Consider the following 20,731-nt stretch of genomic DNA (forward strand, 5'->3'; position numbering starts at 1 on the left):
GGGTCCTACATTGTCCATATTGGGGTTGCAGTTACACCACTTGCGAGAATGTAACCTTAGGTGTTATTTTACTTCTCAGGGACCCAGTTCCTTCGCTAAGGGATCACTCCTCACGGAGTCTTTCTGGATGTCTAACCCCTCCTCCCAGGATGGTCTGGAGCCTCACCTACAGCACCCTGGGAATATTTCATCCTAGCAATTTGTCCTTTTTCTTGTCTGTCTCCTCCACTAGGCCATAAACATTAAAAGACAAGGTTCTCATGTTAAAATGCCTAAAATGTTCAAATGAGAAATCTCAGTAGTATTGAGTGAGTTAATTTGTGTGAAGCACCTAGAACAGGACTTGGTGGGGAGTGTTATAAAATTGTTAACTATTATTTCTATTTTAATGTTCCAAACTGAAATACATTATCCTTCAGCATCAAGTCCAGTCAATTCTTTCTCTGTAAAACTTCTCAAATTCATTCTTTTGCTGCTCTCCATCCCTTCTCCTAATTTCTTTTTTTAATTAATTAATGTCTTAAATTGAAGGATAATAGCTTTACAGAATTTTGTTGTTTTCTTAACTCAGGCCCTCAGCATATCCAGCATGGATTACTCCTTCATTCTTTTAATTGATTTTCCTTATCTGTCTTGCCCTCTAATCTATTTTCCACACAAAAATCTGATCATATATCTCCCCTGTATTAAGATTTCGAATGGCATACCACAATGATGAGGATACAAAATCCAAACTCATAGAGTATGATGTACGATGTGCTTCATGATGTTTTTCTTGCTTATTTCTTTAGTCTCATCTGTCTCCACTGGTCCCTCATGTCTGGACCCATCCGCTTTCACTTCCCTCTTGGTCTAGAATGCTCTTACTCTCCTTTTCCTTCTGACCACTCGTTTGGCATCCACTGAGGCTTCGTTGAGGGATCACTCCTCACAAAGTCTTTCTGGATGTCTAACCCCTCCTCCCAGGATCGTCTAGATGCCTCACCTACAGCACCCTGGGAATATCTCTATCCTAGCAATTTGTCAATTTACATGTCTATCTCCTCCACTAGACCATAAACTTATTACAGACAAGGATCTCACGTTCAAATGCCTAGCTCTTGGCACAGTTTCTGGCATCTCATCTGGGCTCAGTGCTTGTTGAATTAATTGAATAATGATCCCTACTGAATTTGTCAGGCGCCTTCTGATTGCAAGTGACAGAAATTGGCGATAGGCATCACTGGATCCCTGTACTCAAATGACACCACCAGGACAATATCTCTCTCCAGCTCTTGGCTTTGTTTTCTTCTGTCTTGGTTTCATTCTCAAGCTAGTGCCCTGAAAATAACCATCAGGAGCTTTGCAACTCTGAGAAATCCTGAAATTAATGGCATGTCTTTCCCAACATTTTCAGGGAAAGTCTGGACACTACTGTCATTAGACCAATTTGATTTAGTTGCTATCCCATGAAATGTGGTGATTGGTCAGAAATAACAGACATTTATTTCTTATAGTTCTGGAGGCTGGAAGTTCAAGATCAATCTCCTGGTAGATTCTGTATCTGTACTTCATAGATGCTTATCTTTTGCTGTAGTCATACATGGCAGAAGGGATGATGCAACTCTCCAGCGTCTCTTTTTCTTTTTTAATCATCAGATAATTTGTATTTAGTTTAAGTAAATCCAGTCTTAATAGTATATATGACCTGTTGCTTTACAGAAATAAAAAAACTACAATTAGTAATAATTCAGCTAAGTGAAGTGAAGTGAAGTTGCTCAGTCATGTCCGACTGTTTGCCACCCCATGGACTGCAGACTCCCAAGCTCCTCTGTCCATGGGATTTTCCAGGCAGGAGTACTGGAGTGGGTTGCCATTTCCTTCTCCAGGGGATCTTCCCGACTCAGGGATTGAACCTAGGTCTCCCACATCGCAGGCAGACGCTTTACCCTCTAAGCCACCAGGGAAGCCTCTAAGCCACCAGGGAAGCCCTATTCAGCTAAAGGTAGATTTAAACTACATAGATTTCATTACCAAATCAAATTTGTTTAACAAACTAGCTTTACTTTTTTAACTTTTCATTTTATATTGAAACAGTTTATTAACAATGTTGTGTTAGTTTCAGGTGTACAGCAAAGTGATTCGGTTATTCATGTACATGTATCTCTTCTTTTTCTGTTTTTTTTTTTTTTTTTCAAATCCAGGGGCTCTTATATGAGGGCACTAACTGCAATCCTGAGGGCTCCACCCTCATGATCTAATCACCCCAGAGACCCCACCACCTAAGATCATGGTAATATGCCCATCTCTGGAACTGAGGGATGGTCACGTTCACCTGAAACAAAAGGACAAAATTCAGTTCATCCATGAGAAACCCGAGGCTCGGAGTGTTTCAATGATTTGCCTGAGTTTAACCAGCTTACAAGAGAGGGAGCCAAATTCTCAAACAGTCTGACATTAGAGCCTGCCCTCTTATAAAACAAGTTTTTTAAAAGGAATTTATATACACAGTAAAAATTCCAAACAGTGTAAAAAGGTGTACAGTGAACAGGACAGGAAGCTGTACTTCAAGCCCTGACCCTGGTCCTCAACTCTCCTTTTCTTCCCCACAATTATTCATCCAGGAGGTTTCATCACTTCTCTGCTTTATTATGCTGATCCAGAATAGTCTGTTGTCTAGATCTACCATGTCCCCACTTCCAGGGATTTTACCCCATGCCCAGTTTATCATGAGGTCTTTCCATTTGGGCTGGCAGGAACACAAACTAGTTCCAGCCGGGTGTGAAGTTGAGAAGCTGTTGGACTTACTGCTTTGCAGTGGTTCTTTGTCAGCCTCTAGTAGCTGCTCACATGTGTACTGACCAGTTCTCAGGCAGCAAGTAGAGGGAGTTCCTCTGCAAGTCGCAGGAGCTCTCTCTTCTCTGACACCTGCCTTGTCAATCTAGCTGATGTGGACACCCTGATACAATCTCTGCCTCCTTAGCTCAGGGAGGCCACCAGATTGCACCTGGAAGGCCCGCCTAGCAGTAAGCTGGGGCAGTTGTATGGCCCTTTCCTTCCTCTCCCTTCTCTTGGTGGTGTTCAGTCGCTCAGTCGTGTCTGACTCTTTGCAACCCCATGGACTGCAGCATGCCAGGCTTCCCTTCTCTTACCCATCAGCAACTCTTCCAGCACTGCCTGCTGCACGATGTCTTAAACTGTTGTTTCCTTTTGTCATTAAAAAAAAAAAAAAACGTGAATAAGGAAAGAGAGTAAATCTGGTTCCTATTACCGCACCATGGCCAGAAGAAGTGCTCCTTTCACCAGAATTTATGAATCCTTCCAGAGATATTCAGTGCATAAACAAGCATATATACCTTCTCCTCTTTTTGCTGTGGTTTTGCACCTTACTTCAATTTCTTATTATCCTACAGATTGTTCCTTATAGATTGACCTTAGTCTTTAAAGACAGAGCCTGCACTCCTAACCCTTACTCTAGTCTGCTTCAGCGAATGATAGCTGAGTTATAGTTGGCTGTAATTGATGCTCAGTAAATAGTTGACGAGTTGAATAAATTATGTTGAAACTGCATCCAGGTGGCTGGACTCTGATGTGCTGATGACTGGAGGAAACAGGATATACCATATTCAGTTTGGGGTCCTTTGTATTCCAGATTGCTCTGTTCTCTGCTTTCATTTCTTGGAAGTTTCTTCTTGCTTTCTGGCCCATTGAGGCTGAGACGCAGTGATATCTAAACCTGAGCTCTTGTCTTCTATTTGATAGTCTAATTTATAGGACAAAGCCACATCCTCTGTATAAAAAGAGGCACATGTACCCTTTTGGGGCAGCACTGTAAGTGTTGGAAGATATGGAAGTGTGCCTGGATAGTGCTTGGCCTCTAGAAGCTCAGCAAATACTTTTTAGATGAACTTGGGGCTTACTTGTGTCTTGTGCAATTACTCTTTAGGCTTCTGACATCTATTTAGGATCTATTAAGTGAGGCTGTCAAAGATGAGTATATAGAGATAATTCATTCTTACAAATAGAAATGGAAAATACCCTAAATAATCATAGCAACAGAATTTAGTAGTTAAATTTGTGAGATAAATTTATTAAATAATGGTGAAAGATTAGCATATAGCAAGACCTTGATGCTGGGAAAGATTGAAGGCAAGAGAAGAAGGGGATGACAGAGGATTAGATGGTTGGATGGCATCACTGACTCGATGGACATGAGTTTGAGCAAGCTCTGGGAGTTGGTGATGGACAGGGAAGCCTGACACGCTGCAGTCCATGGGGTCACAAAGAGTTGGAAATGACTGAGCGACTGAACTGATTAGTATTATCTTAGTCTGTTTGGACTATGACAAAAATACCACAGACTAGGTGCTTTGTACACAAAAACTTATTTCTCACAGTTCTGGAGGATGGGATGGCCAAGATCAAGGTTCTGGAAGATTTGGTGTCTGATGAGAACCTGCTTCCTGATTCATAGGTGACCATCTTCCTATTGCATTCTCACATGACAGCTAGGATACAGAGCTCTCTGGAGCCTCTTTAATAAGGGCACTAACCCAGTTCATGAGGGCTCCACCTTCATGACCCATCACCTTCTAAAAGCCTTGAGCCAGGAGATAGATGGGCCCCAGGCTGAGCAGCTGGAGTTGGTCCCCTCTGTACAGTTACTCCAAGATGAAGATAATAGCAGGAATGAAGAGGAGTTGAGCACTGCCCAGAGGAGAGATGAATAGACCACGTATTTATCATTCTTGAGATCAAGGAGACCTTCCCAACTTTACAGGTACAAAAAGGCTCCTTGGGGGTCAAAAAGGGAGGGAGCGCCACCCTGTAGTAGGTGATGTCTACTACTATAGGCCTCTTCGTTCGAATCCTTTTTGACTAAGAGATGCGTGTGCACACAGGGGAGGACCTTGGGATAAATTAAATATGGACTCAGAGCCCACAAGACAAGATGATTGGCCAGAGGAAGCCCAGAAGAAATGCCCCATGTAAGTGATTCTAACTAGCATGAGAGCGTGACTCTCTGAGGCCACCCGTGAGAGTCTATTCACCCATAAATTTTTCCTCCCAATAAACACTTGATTATTTTCACTACTTTCCCTCTCTTTGTGGAAATTCATTTCTACAAAGTCAATGCGCAAGGCCTTGTCGCTGGCTGCTGGCCTAGTGGATAGGATTCAGTGCTCTACCTGCAGTGGCCTGACTTCAGTCTCTGGCCCAGAACTGAGACCCTGATTCAAGCCACCGGCCCCATCTCTTAAGAGCATCGCACTGGGGTGTAGGATTTAATCTATAAATGGGGAGGGGGACAAGCATTCAGTTTATAGCAAGTATTGACTCAATATATAGCTCTTCAAAATGTGTGTTAGTGTGTGTCTGTGTGTGTGATAAAGGTTAACAGGGCCCCCAAATGCAGGTCAGTCACTTTGTCTGGGCTTTAGCTTTTTCTTACCACAAATTTGGAATCTAACACTCAACCTTAGGTACAAGTTTACTACTTAACATCTCTTCTAGTTCTCACAGCACCCTGAAAAAGTGGCATTATTTGCCTCATTCCTACAAAATTAGTCAGGGACATATAGGTAATATACGGAGGAACTAGGCTTTGTGTTCAGGTCCTTCTGACCCTAAAGCCTGAGCTCCAGCTGCTCACAGGAGTTAAAACATTGCTTCCAAATTGTGCTCTGCAGAAATCTGCTCCTATGGATGGTTGTAAGCAAAAATGTGCCCTGTTCTTAGGGATATTTGCATTTGTCTTTGAAGAATTTGCATTTTGGTTGTAATTTAAAGTGGGAGACAGCTCACACAGTGTAGGCACATGCCATTTTACTGGTATTTATGTGCAGGTAAAGTGTTTTATTTGTTTACAAATTGAAGGTTTATGGCAACCCTGAATCAGGCAAGTCTATTGGTGCCATTTTTTGCTCACTTCCTGACTCTGTGCACATTTTGGCAATTCTCACAATATTTCAAACTTCTTCATTATTGCTGTGTTTGTTATTGTGCTCTGTGATCAGTGATCTTTGCTGTTACTATTGCAAAAAAGATTAGAACTCGCTGAAGGCTCAGATCATGATTAGCATTCTTTAGCGAGACATTATTTTTTAATTAAGGTATGTACATAGCTTTTTTAGACATAAGGCTATTGCACACTTCATAGACTACAGTATAGTGTAAACATAACTTTCATATGCACTTGGAAATAAAAAAAAATTGTGTGACTCGCTTTGTTGTGATATTAGCTATGCTATGGTGTTCTGGAGCCTGCACTATCTCCAAGGTATGCCTATATTTCCCATCTTCTGCCTGTGGTTCAGAGAGTTTTAAACAGATGGTGGCTGGGTTGACACCTTGGTAAATACGGTAGCCATTTCTACAAGCTGCCCAGATTGTAGAAATCAGAATATCAGGATGAGGAAGGCTCCAGAAATAATTATTCAGGCCTACCTCTTCATTTTAAAAATGAGGAAATTGAGGCAAATGGAGACTACCTTATTCAAGGACACCACTTGCTTTGGCTGAAAGTATCTAGAACTCTCTGACTTTAGCCCAGTGCTCTTTACTTCTGTTAATAAGAGTGTGCATGTGCTAAGTTGCTTCAGTTGTGTCCGACTCTTTGTGACCCTATGGACTCTAGCCCACCAGGCTCCTCTGTCCATGAGATTCTCCAGGCAAGACTACTGGAGTGGGTTGCCATGCCTTTCTCCAGGGGATCTTCCCGACCCAGGGATCGAACCCACGTCTCCTGTGGCTCCTGCATTGCAGGCGGATTCTTTACTGCTGAGCCACTGGGGAAGGCTGGGAATAAGAGAGTTCTTTCTAAACTTCCTGGCAGTCGATGAGTAGTTTTATGTATATTTCCCCTCTGATTCCATTTCTCTTATGTTCTTACTCTTTCTGTCTCAGGCCTCCTCTTGTTCACAGTGAGAGGACAGGTTGATCTAAGGAAAAGGCGACTAGAGAGTTGAGTAGAGGAGGCCTTAGGATGTTGGACTACAGTCTTGCATCAACTCTGATAGGGAGAGCTGTGCCTCATCACACCCTGGATTTGTGACTGGAAAGCTATGCATACAGGTAAGATTTTATAGGTGAATCATATTAGGGACGCTTCCTATATAAGACTACCACACACCCTTTGCTTTATCCATTCCATCTCTAGAGATTTAACTTACAAAGATACATGAAAAAGGATGTTTTGAAAAACACCGTATATAATGGCAAGAGACTATAAACCACCTGAGATACCACTGGTGGGGGCATGGTTATAAAAACTGGGGTACCTCCAAAAACAGCAGAGTAGATATGAGGTGCATCATGCCAGATCACATGGGTGAATATGGTGCAACCTACAAAATAGATTAAGTCAAAAAAACAAAGTGTATATATGTCTTGGTTTGGGTTTCTTTGAAAGAGAGCCTCAGACAAGGGCTTGGGTGCTGAGTCATATACCATTGTGCGTGGGTGTTTATCTTGCATCTTCTTTATCCATTCATCTGTTGATGGACACATAGAATGCTTCCCTATCTTGGCAATCGTAAGTAATGCTACTGTGAACATTGAGGGGCGTGTATCTTTCCAAATTACTAGATTTGGGGACGTATTAATATACCCAGGAGTGGGGTTGCTGGGCCATATGGTAATTCTGTTTTTAGTTTTTTAAGAAGCCTCCATATGGTTTCCACCAGTGGCCACACAAACTTACTTCTCCACCAATGGTGTACAAGGATTCCCTTTCCTCCACATTCTCACTAACATTTATTATTTGTGTTCCTTTTGATGATAACCGTTCTGACAGGTGTGAGGTGATATCTCATTATGGTTTTGATTTGCATTTCCCTGGTGATTAGCGATGTTGAGCATCTTTTCTTGGCTGTCTGCATTTCCTCTTTGGAAAAATGTCTATTTAGTTTTTCTGCCCGTTCTTTTTTTTTTTTTTTTTGAGTTGTATGATTTGTTTGTATATATTGCATATTAATCCCTTATTGGCCATATCATTTGCAAATATTTTCTCCCAGTTAGTAGGTTATCTTTTTGTTTTATCAATGGTTTTCAACAGCTTTTAAGTTTAGTTAGATCCCATTTGTTTATTTTTGCTTTTGTTTCTTCTTACTTTAGGAGACAGATCCAAGAAATATTCCTGCAATTTATGTCAAAGAGTACTCTGCCTATATTTTCCTCCAGGAATTTTTTATTATGGTACCTGGTCTTACACTTAGGTCTTTAATCCATTTAGAGTTTATTTTTGTATGTGCTGTTAGAGAATGTTGTATTTTAATTCCTCTATATGTAACAGTCCAGTTTTTCCAGTACCACTTACTGAAGAGACTCTCTTTCTTCATAGTATATTCTTTAATCATCAATGAAGTTTTGATCAATGATCATTTTAAGTTAATTTCTGTTTATAGTATAAGGCAATGTTCAAAGTTTACTTATTCCTGGGATATTCAATTGTCCTAGCAACAATTGTTTAAAATCCTTTCCCATTGGATTGCTTCGGCAGTTTTGTCAAAAATTAATTGACCATATATGATTTGGTCTATTTCTGGACCTTTTATTCGATTCCACCCATCTATTCATTGATTGTATGTTAATAGCACACTGTCTTTATTATTGTAGCTTTATGATAAATCCAAAAGCAGTGTAAGAGCCAAGTGTGGTTCTTAACATTGTTTTTGGATGCAGTGTAGGAGGTAGGATAAGTCCTCCAACGTTGTTCTTCTTTTTCAAAGTTGTTTTGGTTATTTTAAATTCTTAACATTTACATACAAATTTTATTCTCAGTTCATCAATTTCTATTAAAAAAACCCCAAGATTACATTGAATCCCAATACATTGGAAACTATTAAACATCTTAATAATATTGTATCTGTATCTGACAATCTGTAAATGTTGTATATACTTCCTTCATTTAGGTCTTAATTTTTTCTGTATTTTGTCATTTTCAGTGTGGAGGTTTAGCATATGTTTGTTAAATTTATCCACAAGTGCTTTATATTTTTTGATGCTGTCACAAGTAGTGTTTGTGGCAGCCAGCCTCCAGGCTGGCCCTCAGTGCCCCTTCTCTGCTGGTATTCATGCCCTTGTGCAGTACCCCCTGTAACACACATGCCGTGTACCAGGTCTGTGTGACTACCAGGATATGGCAAAGTGACGGAACGCCTCTTCTGAGAGTAGGCAATAAAAAGGCAACAGGGCTTCTTCCTTGCTCTCTCTTGGATTGCTTGCTCTGGAAAATATGAGACCAGCTCTACTTGATGGTCCAGTGGGGTGAAGGGCAGATCATAAAGAGAAACTGAGGCCTCCACTAACAAGCCAGGAATGAGTGATTTTGAAGGTGGATCCTCCAGACCCAGTCGAGCCTTCAGATGACCGCAGCCCTGGCCAACATCTCGACTGCAACCTCCTGAGAGATCCTGAGCCAGGCGACCTGTTGAATCTTCTCCCAGGTTCCAGACTTGTAGAAACTGTGAGATAATGGATGTTTGTTGTTTCAAGCTGATAACTTGATAATTCATTATGTAGCAATTGAGAACACTGCAGGAGTTTAAAAAAATGGTATCTATTTTATTTTGATTTCTAACACTCTGTTTTTACCATTTAGAAATTCCAATACACACACACACAGACATGTATATATACACATATACACATATGTAAAGAGAGACCTTGTTTTCTGTGTCCTTTCTAAAAATTAGCTTTTTGGCAGATATTTTAGAATTTTCTACATAAGCAATCCTGTCATCTGTGGCAAAGACAGTTTTTCTCCTTTTCAAATCTGGATACTTTTTGTTTATTCTACTACCTTATTGGTAAGACTTCTGGTATAACATTGAATAAAATGGTGAGAACAGATATTCTTGCCTTGTTTTGATCTTAAGAGGAAAGTCATTCAGTCACTCACCATAAGTGTAACGTTAGCTGTAGGTTTTTCTGAGATGTCATTTATCAGGCTGAGGAAGTTTTCTTCTGTTCTTAATTTACCAAGAAGTTTAAATTTTTTTCTCTTTTTTTTCGTTATCAATACTAGATTTATAGTTTTATTATGGTAAAAAGTAGTTGTTACAGTGAGACCTGCACACATATACAGGATGACATTGAAATTCATATAAAACAATATTTACATTTTAAGTTATACTTGAAATTAGGAGATGAAGTACAGCTTAAGCTTTACAACAAAGAAAAGAAAAATACCTGAAGTAATAAGAGAGTTAATAGTAAAAATAAAACCATCTGTTCGTAACACATCACGTGGAAACTTTTGGTCAGAATGCTATAATATGTCTTCTTAATCTGATTGTCTAAACTATTAAAATATGGGCAGTTCAGTTTTATTTTGCCAGCAATTTGTTTGATGGGATTATAAACTAACATTTTTGAAAGCAAATCCAAGCCATTTTCAACCAAATTTTTGACATGGGATGGTAGGCTTCCTGGTTTTCACTTGGGAAATGTATTCTTAGAGTCTTACAGTCGTATATTCTTATAAGTTGCTCTGGCCACACTTCATATTGGGGTGCCCAAAGCTCTGAATGTTTTGAAGAGTTGATCAGCTTCTGAATTCACATGGAAAAGTGGCTTCTTTGTTGTTAACTCTATGTGGTGTCTGTACTCCAAATGTCACCTGGAGCTGAGTAGTGAGCTGATTTCGGTAGTGCTGGAGATCTATACTAGAGTGTTCCTACCTCATGTGTGTATATTCTAATAGGCATTCCAGAAACTCTGGAAAAAGCCAGAATCAACTAGTTTAAACGTTTCTTTGTTGTCAATAGGTTTTGAGGTTTTAAATCTCTGTGACGAATTCTCCTAGGCTGACAAAACACAGTCCGTTGTAGGATGTGGTGCAGATAACTGTTAACAAGTGGAGAACCCATGAAGAGACCTGGAGGGATAGAGTTTAAAATTCAGAGATGAGATGTAACCTGGATTCCTGCATAACCACATTTGAAGGTGGACTATATTTGGGTGACAGTGTTCTGAAAGATAAATCTCCTGAATTGCAACACGGGAACACTTCCTCTTTACTTTCTAGTCTGATTTTCTTCATAGTTACCACTTGATCTGTAGTTTACCCTTACACATAACTCCATAGATACCTTCTCCAACTTCCTCTGTTTTGGAAAACTCATCTATGATTGCTCAGTCGGAATGGTAGCTCTGGATTATTGTTCTGTGGTGGTGGACAATGGGGATGGGGTGTCAGAGGAGCGGTGCAGTCAGTGACACAGTTACCATATCTGTGTCACCTTTCCTCAACTCCAAGAGCCCGGAGATCTTTTATTATGAATAATTTTCTAATAATCTTTCTGGGTCTATTGAGATAATTATGTTCTTTCTTTTTTGTTTTGTTAACATGTTGAATTGCATTGATTGATATTTGAATGTTAAACCAACCATGCATTCCTGAGATAAAATCCACTTGATCATCATGTATGAATTGTTTCTGAAAATATCTGATGAATTGTTGTTATTCAGTCACCCCGTTGTGTCTGACTCTTTGTGACCCCGTGGACTGTAACACACCAGGCCTCTCTGTCCTTCGCCATCCCCTGAAGTTTGCCCAAGTTTACTTCCCATCCAGCCATCTCATCCTCAGATGCCCTCTTCTTCTTCTGCCCTCAATCTTTCCCAGCATCAAAGACTTTTCCGATGAGTCAGCTGTTTGCATCAGATGACCAAAATATTGGAGTTTCGACTCCAGCATCAGTCCTTCCAATGAGTATTCAGGGTTGATTTCCCTGAAGATTGACTGGTTTGCTCTCCTTCCTGTCCAAGGGGCTCTCAGGAGTCTTCTCCAGCAATTGGAAGGCATCAATTCTTCAGTGCTTCTTTACAATCCAGCTCTCAGAATACATGACTACTGGGAGGACCATAGCCTTGATTATATGGGCCTTTATTGGCAGAGTAATGTCTGCTTTTCAGCACACTATCGAGGTTTGTCATAGCTTTCCTGCCAAGAAGCAAACATCGTCTGATTTCATGGCTGCAGTCACCATCCGCAGTGATTTTACAGCTGAAGAAGAGGAGATCTGTCACTACTACCACCTTTCCCCCCTCTATTTGCCGTGAAGTAATGGGACTGGATGCTATGATCTCAGTTTTTTTAATATTCAGTTTTAAGCCTGTTTTTCTATTATTTGAGGCACATTTGCATTTCATCTGAGATCACAGTGCTTCCTTGGTGCTTGAAACTTGGATAGATGGGTTTTCATAACTGTTTGAGATCCTGGAGGGGAGTGTCCAGACTGAGACATGTGGGAATTTTGGTAAACTGTTGATAATTTCCTGTCCCCTTGAATCAATTTATTTGTTCAATCAAAATGTTTGTTCATCTTTAATTTGGAAGAGGAGTTGAAAACTGGGATAGTGAAAAAAAGAATGGAGAAGGAGGGCTGCTGGTAGAAACCTCAAAATAGGGAAAGTATTAAGATATTAGCTACCCTAAATGACAAATATTTGCTATTGAAATCATGGTCTTCAGGGATCTTAGCCACAACTTCAGGATCATTTACATTATTTCTTTAAACACACCTTTTATTTTCCTGAGAAGAGTTTTGAAATTGCAGTTTTCCTCCATCTCCTTAATTTCCAGTGACATATCAGCATCCGGTGATGTTTTAGCATACCTTTCCTTCTGTGCTGGTGCCTGGCAGAGCCACTCCTTATTCTGACTCTGGCCTATGTCCCTTCAGTGCTTTGCGGTCAGTAAGAGTTTGATCAGTATTTGTTGAGAGCTCAGTGTCCCTTTCTTCAAGACTCCAGGGAGATGGGTATGAGATATTATGATAATTTATTTTCACTCAAGGGCATTAAGACCAGAAAAAGCCTCTGTTGGCCTACTTCAGAGGCTGGGGTTAGTGTCTGTATGTTATAAGTAGGGAGACTGAGACACGGGATTCTGAAAAGGATACTTTCAGTGGATAAAATGATAGAAAATAGTCTAGGTGGCTCCGTCAAGTCCCAAACAGCTATCAACTTCTCAAGGTTAACATACGGAGAAAGGCTAGAACCTCTCTGCTTTCTCCTGCATCCAGGCAGCTACGGGTCTTGAAGACTGTGAAAATGACAGCTGAGCAGAGTATAGCAATGCAGTCTCTCTCTGTCCTCTGCCTCATTTTTCATTCTCTCTCCTTGATCCCCCTCTAATCTAGGCTGGGACAATCAGATGACAAAAGAGTTCTACTTTAAAACAAGTGCACTCAGGTATTTATAGTAAGGAAATGGACTGAATGAGCCAGCTGCTAAAAAATAGAAGGTCTGACTTTATCCATTCACGAAGATTGTGGCCCAATGCAGTTAAGGATAAAATAAATCAATTCAGATCTAATATTTAGAAAATTTATCCCAGATTGGAACGGTTGGCCTCTCATGAGAAATGCTGTAGATTTTTCCAAATTGGCAGCAATGGTGGGGATGGACTTTTGCAGGGAAAAGGCTTGACATTGCCTGGACATCAGAAGATATTTTCAATTCTGTTTTAGTTTACCTCCAGAAAAATTCATCCAAGTTGTCTAAGCTCTGCACTACATAACTGTGAGTAAAGGTTGCTGAGTCCTTAAGGGAGGTTGGGGCTCTGACTTATGTTTGGGGAATTCTAAGTCTACACCAATCGTGTGGTAGATACTCATTCAATTTTCACACATGGGTAAGTTCGGTGAATGAAGAAACATATGCATAGCATTTACCGGGCTTTCCTGCTGGCTCAGATGGTAAAGAATCTGCCTGCAATGCAGAAGACCTGGGTTTGATTCCTAGGCCGGGAAGATCCCCTGGAGAAAGACATGGCTACCTATTCCGATATTCTTGCCTGGAGAATCATGGACAGAGGAGCCTGGGGGCTGCAGTCCACAGGGTTGCAAAGAGCTGGACACGACAGAGCGACTAACACTTTCACTTTCACTACTGAGCACTTGCTGAGTGCCATGCACCATGCTAGGCCCTTCTCATTCTATTTTATTTAGGTCTCATCATAACCTTGGCATATGGTCTCCATTTTGCTGATACACAAACTGAGTCTCAGCTAGGATTTTTCAAAGCCATGTTGGTTGAGAAGAGCAGACTGAGATTTATCTAGCATGCAGGATAGATATGGAGTCTTAATTTATACAATCCTCTTGGCATTTTATTCTGGGCTGTGCACTTAGAGGCCCTCCATCATCATTTATAATGAAGGCTGTCTTCACTACATCTCTCATTATCTTTTCCTCCTTGGAGTTCAATAGCCTACTTGTACCGAGATGGTTGGATGGCATCACTGACTCGATGGACATGAGTCTGAGTAAACTCTGGGAGTTGGTGATGGACAGGGAGGCCTGGCGTGCTGCAGTCCATGGGGTCACAAAGAGTCGGACACGACTGAGTGACTGAACTGAACTGAACTGAACTGTTCAACTTTGCATCCACGTTGTTAGCTTTTCCACTGTATCAGTTTAGAAATGCTTTAAGGCACAAGGGACAAACCTCAACCAATGTGGTGTTAAAAAAAAAAGTGTCAAGTTCTCTGATACACCTCCAATTGAGATCTCTGTCCCCTCTTCTTGAATCTGACAACTGCTTTGACCAATTGAACAATGAAGAAATGACACTGATTCCTGCATGAGGCTGAATCCTAAAAATCCATGAAACACCTACATAGGCCCCTTGGAATGCTTGCTCTTAGAACAGCCAGAGTACTGTGAAAAGCCTAAACCTTAGGGGGAGGCCACGTGCGCTGGCACTTGGTCCACAGTCCCATGTGAGTCTGGTCTTTGGTCCTTCCAGCTTGAGTACCAGCCATGTGAGTGAAGAAGCACTCTTGGAATTGGGTCCTGCAGGTCCAGTTATTCTAGTTTCTGGGTATTTGAGTCACTCACCTGGTTGAACCTTCTCAAGAGAGGCCCTAGATACCGTGGAGTAGAGACAAACCCTTGTGGATGGACTCTGCCTGAATTCTTGACCTGCCACCTGTGAGCTTAATAAAATGACGTATTTTAATGTCACTAAGTTTTAGAGTAGCTTGTTATATGGTGTAAGTAACTGGGATATCCAGCTAGCACTGGTTTACATCAATTAACATATGTGTATACCTGTGTTTAATGCAGTGAGAGTTCTAGAGGTTAGCCCTTGTTGGTGTCAGTTCATTGCTCAGCTGTGCCATTAGGGCCCCAGGATCTTTCCGCGTGTTCATATTGCCATCCTTCATGTTACCTTTTGTCCTCATGCTTGTTGCCTCACAGTTTTGGCATAAATGCTGTAGCTCCAGGCATTGCATCAGCATTCAAGTTAGGAAGAAGGAAGGACAGCAGAGCTTGCCTCATCTCTGTGGTTTTATTAGGAAAGCAAAAGCTTTCCCAGAAACCCTCATGTCCTTACTTATGTCTCACCAGTTAAAATTTTGTCACATGGGAAGAGAGGCTGAAAAAAAAATGAGCATTTATCTAGCAGATTGCTGTCCTAAACACAGGCTGGATTTGCTTAGCAAGGACACCAGAAACCATGAGCAGCACGTGGGCAAGGCCAGTGTCTGCCACATACCTCAATTGCTTTGCATTATTTTTTCTGGTTGGTTCAACTAGATAGTGAGTTACTGAAAACAGAGATAATGATGATTACTTCTCTGGACTGCTTCTTAGCATCCAACATAGCACTGAGAATGTCATTTCTATTTAATGCATTCACCTGTTGAAGAAAGAGGAACATAATAAGGAGGTGATTTTGCAGAGCAGAAGTCTTCACATTTTTTTCTCTGCATAGCCCCTGAAAACATTTTGAGAGGCAGTGTACCTCCTTGTACATTTTTAACCTGGTATCTGCAGTTTTTGTTATAAATTTATATAAAAAGTTACAAAGAATATTATTTTTGGCAAGTAATTAATACTGAAATTTTAATATAAATGTTTTTGTTGCTTTTTAAAATTTCCAGTCTAAATACCATACTGATTTGATACTACTGTCTTCTGTTTTAAAATTTGCAAATGAGTTTTCCATTAGTAGTTAGAAATTTTTACATCTTTTCTTTTTCTCTTTGTACTCACATTTTCACTCCAGTTTCCTCACAGAATTTTATTCTAATGTAACATATTTTTAGGCTTGAAAGTTTGCCTTGTTGATTTCTTGCTTCTTGTATTATGCTTCTTTGCAACAAAAACATACATATAAGTTGAAACAGCGATTTAAAACGTTTCATGTGACTAAAAGGCTTTAAGTACTAAAACATTTCTTCTGGATTGAATTATCATTGAAATTATTATACTACATAATTGAGAAAAACAACATAAATATATTACACCTGTTGATATAGAATTATTAAACACAGAAGTGAAATTCATTGCAAATGTATCTGCTATGAGATGGATGGGATTTTAAAAACTTGTATCATGTATCTATGTATGAATATTACTTATTGCTTGAATGAAACAGCTTGGCATCAATTGCAAGCCTATTTTTGTTTAGTAAGACATAAGTGTGGACAAATGTTAAGTAGACTTATTGTGGTCATCATCTTGAAATATTTACAAGTATTGAATCATTACATTATACACCTGAAACTAGTGTAATGTTATATTTCAATTTAAAAAAAAGCTGAAAGTGCTGAACACATTCACGTAAGTAAATGGGAATGTAAGGAATATTATTACCTTTGAATTATTTGAACTACTTCCAAGTTGTATATCAAAAATCACATAGTGGCCTGTCATCAGAAATTATTTTTAATGATCTATCAGCTGACAGCTCAATTAGGTCCTCCTTCGATTATGTGGAAAACACCTGACTTGGAAAATAACTTGCAACCAGTCATTTGAGCTGTTTTCTTGCAAATGGATTTTCTCTGCTTATTAGAGACATTCACAACCTCAGTATTTCTATTTCCTACCCCCTGGTTGGAAGTTTGTGCTCCAGGATACATCATAGTAAGATTTGGGATGAGGGAGCCCTTTGTCTTGCTGGGAGAAGGGCTGCTGTGAAAGAGAACTAGGGAAGATAGGGAGGAGAACTTTCCTGATGCCCCAGTTGCAGGCAGATCAAGTTTAGCAGAGTCTGTCGGAAAACTGAGGATTTGAAAATGGATCCTCATCAGTCTATCCGTGTCCCCAAACCAAGAGCCTGTGTACCCCATCTTGAAGACTGCTGAGGCTGAGTTTGCTTGCGTTCCCTTTAGGCACACTGCTTCTCACTCAATGAGCAGCTCTATGCCGTGCCTTATAAGTCTTACTGAGCCTGAGAACAGTCTTCTGAGGCAGGAATCATTATCTCTGTTTTGCAAATGAGGAAGGATGCAGTGGTGAAGGGAAGTAGCAGCCACTGGGCACCAAAACTGGGGTTCAGACCCGGGCGATGTGTGTACGGAGCTTGAGCTGTTTAGCCATTGTGTTCAGCTGAGCCTGGTTCTGGGAAGAGGGATCCCAGCTCTTCACAGGAGCTGTTGCTTGGATTGCTGTTGCTTTTATCTGTGTTTCCTTCTTGGCAAATTTCTCTAAAGCAGTGGTTCTCAAACCCAGGTGGCTGGGCCCCACCTCTTGACTTTCTGATTCTGTAGGTGTGGGTGAGGCTGAGAATCTGCATTCCTAACAAGTTCCCAGGTATCGGGGGGAGAAGGCCCACTTCTTCAAAGCCTGTCCAGTCTCTGGGAGAGAGTCCCATTTCTGATGTATGTAGGGACAGATAGTTTCCCCCTTAAGTTTCTTTTAGGACTGAGGTTGTCACTTGCCTGCTAAGTCACTTCAGTCGTGCCTGACTTTTTGCGACCCCATGGATTGTACCCTGCCAGGCTTCTCTGTCCATGGGATTCTCCAGGCAAGAATACTGGAGTGGGTTGCCATTCACTTGCCTAGAAGTGAGTATATATGAAATCCACATTGCATATATATTTCAGCACCTGAAACAACTTTGGAAAAACCTGTGCTGCAGGAATTTTTGTTGGAACTTTCTTTGGTGATATTTGTACATGGGTATACCTGCATCACTTTCACTTTTCACTTTCATGCATTGGAGAAGGAAATGGCAACCCACTCCAGTGTTCTTGCCTGGAGAATCCCAGGGATGGGGAAGCCTGGTGGGCTGCTGTCTATGGGGTCGCACAGAGTCGAACACGACCGAAGTGACTTAGCAGCAGCAGCAGCAGCATACCTGCATCAGGGGAAATTGTACTTACATGTTTTTATTTATGTGTATATACTTTGCACACAAAGGTCCTCTGTGTTTCTGCTAAGTTATTGACTCTGTCTGTCTGGATGAGATATTCTTTCCTGCATTCTTCACCTATTGGTTCAATCCTCAAGATTCATCTCAAAATAATGCTTTCTCTCTGAAATTTGCTGGTTAAGTTAAGTGCCTCTTCCCCGAACTCCTCTAGCCTGGCATAGCATTGTATAGGCATGATCTTGCTTACATGTTTTCTCTCACATTGGTTGAAAAATTTGGTAAGTGCTACATAAATAACAGTTAGCAAACATTTAATTAGCACTTCAGTTCAGTTCAGTCACTCAGTCATGTCCGACTCTTTGCGACCCCATGAATTGCAGCACGCCAGGCCTCCCTGTCTATCACCAACTGCCAGAGTTCTGTCAAACTCACATCCATTGAGTCAGTGATGCCATCCAGCCATCTCATCCTCTGTCGTCCCCTTCTCCTGCCCTCAATCTTTCCCAGCATCAGGGTCTTTTCCAATGAGTCAGCTCTTCGCATCAGGTGGCCAAAGTATTGGAGTTTCAGGTTCAGCATCAGTCCTTCCAATGAATATTCAGGACTGATTTCCTTTAGGATGGACTAGTCGGATCTCCCTGTAGTCCAAGGGACTCTCAAGAGTTTTCTCCTATACCACAGTTCAAAAGCATCAGTTCTTCGGCACTCAGCTTTCTTCATGATCCAACTCTTATATCCATACATGACTACTGGAGAAACCATAGCCTTGACTAGATGGACCTTAGGCGGCAAAGTAATGTCTCTGCTTTTGAATATGCTATCTAGGTTGGTCATAACTTTTCTTCCAAGGAGTAAGCGTCTTTTAATTTCATGGCTGCAGTCACCATCTGTAGTGATTTTGGAGCCCTCCAAAATAAAGTCAGCCACTGTTTCCACTGTTTCCCCATCTATTTCCCATGAAGTGATCGGACCAGATGCCATGATCTTCACTTTCTGAATGTTGGGCTTTAAGCCAACTTCTTCTCTCTCCTCTTTCACTTTCATCAAGAGGCTCTTTAGTTCTTCACTTTCTGCCATAAGGGTGATGTCATCTGCATATCTGAGGTGATTGATATTTCTCCCGGCAATCTTGATTCCAGCTTGTGCTTCTTACAGCCCAGCATTTCTCATGATATACTCTGCATATAAGTTAAATAAGCAGGGTGACAATATATAGCCTTGACGTATTCCTTTTCCTATTTGGAACCAGTCTGTTGTTCCATGTCCAGTTCTAACTGTTGCTTCCTGACCTGTATATAGGTTTCTCAAGAGGTCAAGTGGTCTGGTATTCCCATCTCTTTCAGAATTTTCCACAGTTTATTGTGACCCACACAGTCAAAGGCTTTGGCATAGTCGATAAAGCAGAAATGGATGTTTTTCTGGAAATTTCTTGCTTTTTCGATGATCAAGTGGATGTTGGCAATTTGATTTCTGATTCCTCTGCCTTTTCTAAAACCAGCTTGAACATCTGGAAGTTCACGGTTCACGTATTGCTGAAGCCTGGCTTGGAGAATTTTGAGCATTCCTTTACTAGCATGTGAGATGAGTGCAATTGTGTGGTAGTTTGAGCATTCTTTGGCATTGCCTTTTTTTGGGATTGGAATGAAAACTGACCTTTTCCAGTCCTGTGGCCACTGCTGTGTTTTCCAAAGAACCTACCTGCCAAGACAGGAGACATAACAGACACGGGTTTGATCACTGGGTTGGGAAGATTCGCTGGAGGAGGGCATGGCAACCCATTCTAGTAATTGTGCCTGGAGAATCTCACAGACAGAGGAGCCTGGTGGGCTACAGTCCGTAAGGTTTGAAAAAGTTGGACACAACTGAAGTGGCTTAGCATGCACACACGCCCCAAGGTTTACTTGAATGCAAGTTTTTTTCCCTACAGTGACTAATAGTAAAGAGATCCATTCCCGCCCTGCTGCCCGCCCCATAATCAGATAGTTTTGTTTAAATCAGTTTGGTACATTAAACAGATTAGTTTTGCAGTTTTTTAAGGAACTGAAATAGAAATTTCTAAATGCAGCAGTCTACCTGTGCAACAAATATCTGTAAGGTAAAATAAGGGATTTTAAATAGAACTACAATCTGCATGAACAAATCAGATGAAAAGTGTGGAAAGGTTTCTATATATTTTCTGGATTAAAAAAAAAGCCAAACCCCAAATTATTAATGGCTCAGGATGGGGTGGGATGAGCTACGGCGTGCTGGAAGGAGAGACGGGTGCAACGTGTCCTGATGTGGGTTCAGCACTATGTAGGATCTGGACAGCCCTTCTGGAATGCGTGGGCCTGAGCATCGCTTGCCACCCTGGTCCATGCTCCACCATCTCTGGTCACTCTCTATTTGCTCAGGTTAACAGTAAGACAGAATCCTTGGGAAACTTTTCTAGGCATCATCTCAGTTCTTTTCAAGGCTTCTGTATAAATGCCACATGTGCTACTAGTTCAAATCAAAGGAGAGGAAAGAGACAGGCTGCATGGTTAGGGGGACCTCAATGTGTCAGTGATAGTACTAACAACTGCTGAGCATTTCTGAGCGTTGATACAGTGAGTTCTATCTCTTGATTCAAACTGGTAGCTGCATCTCTGCTCAT

The 20,731-nt window shown here is 41.0% G+C and overlaps 1 pseudogene; it reads right to left on the reverse strand.

The window, feature by feature from the left end:
* Positions 1-6,881: 6,881 nt before the first annotated feature.
* Positions 6,882-20,731, reverse strand: part of LOC128054847 (cyclin-dependent kinase 1-like) — a 45,308-nt pseudogene continuing 31,458 nt past the window's right edge.

The sequence above is a fragment of the Budorcas taxicolor genome, chromosome 10 (assembly GCF_023091745.1).
Source record: "Budorcas taxicolor isolate Tak-1 chromosome 10, Takin1.1, whole genome shotgun sequence".
Classification (NCBI taxonomy): Eukaryota; Metazoa; Chordata; class Mammalia; order Artiodactyla; family Bovidae; genus Budorcas; species Budorcas taxicolor.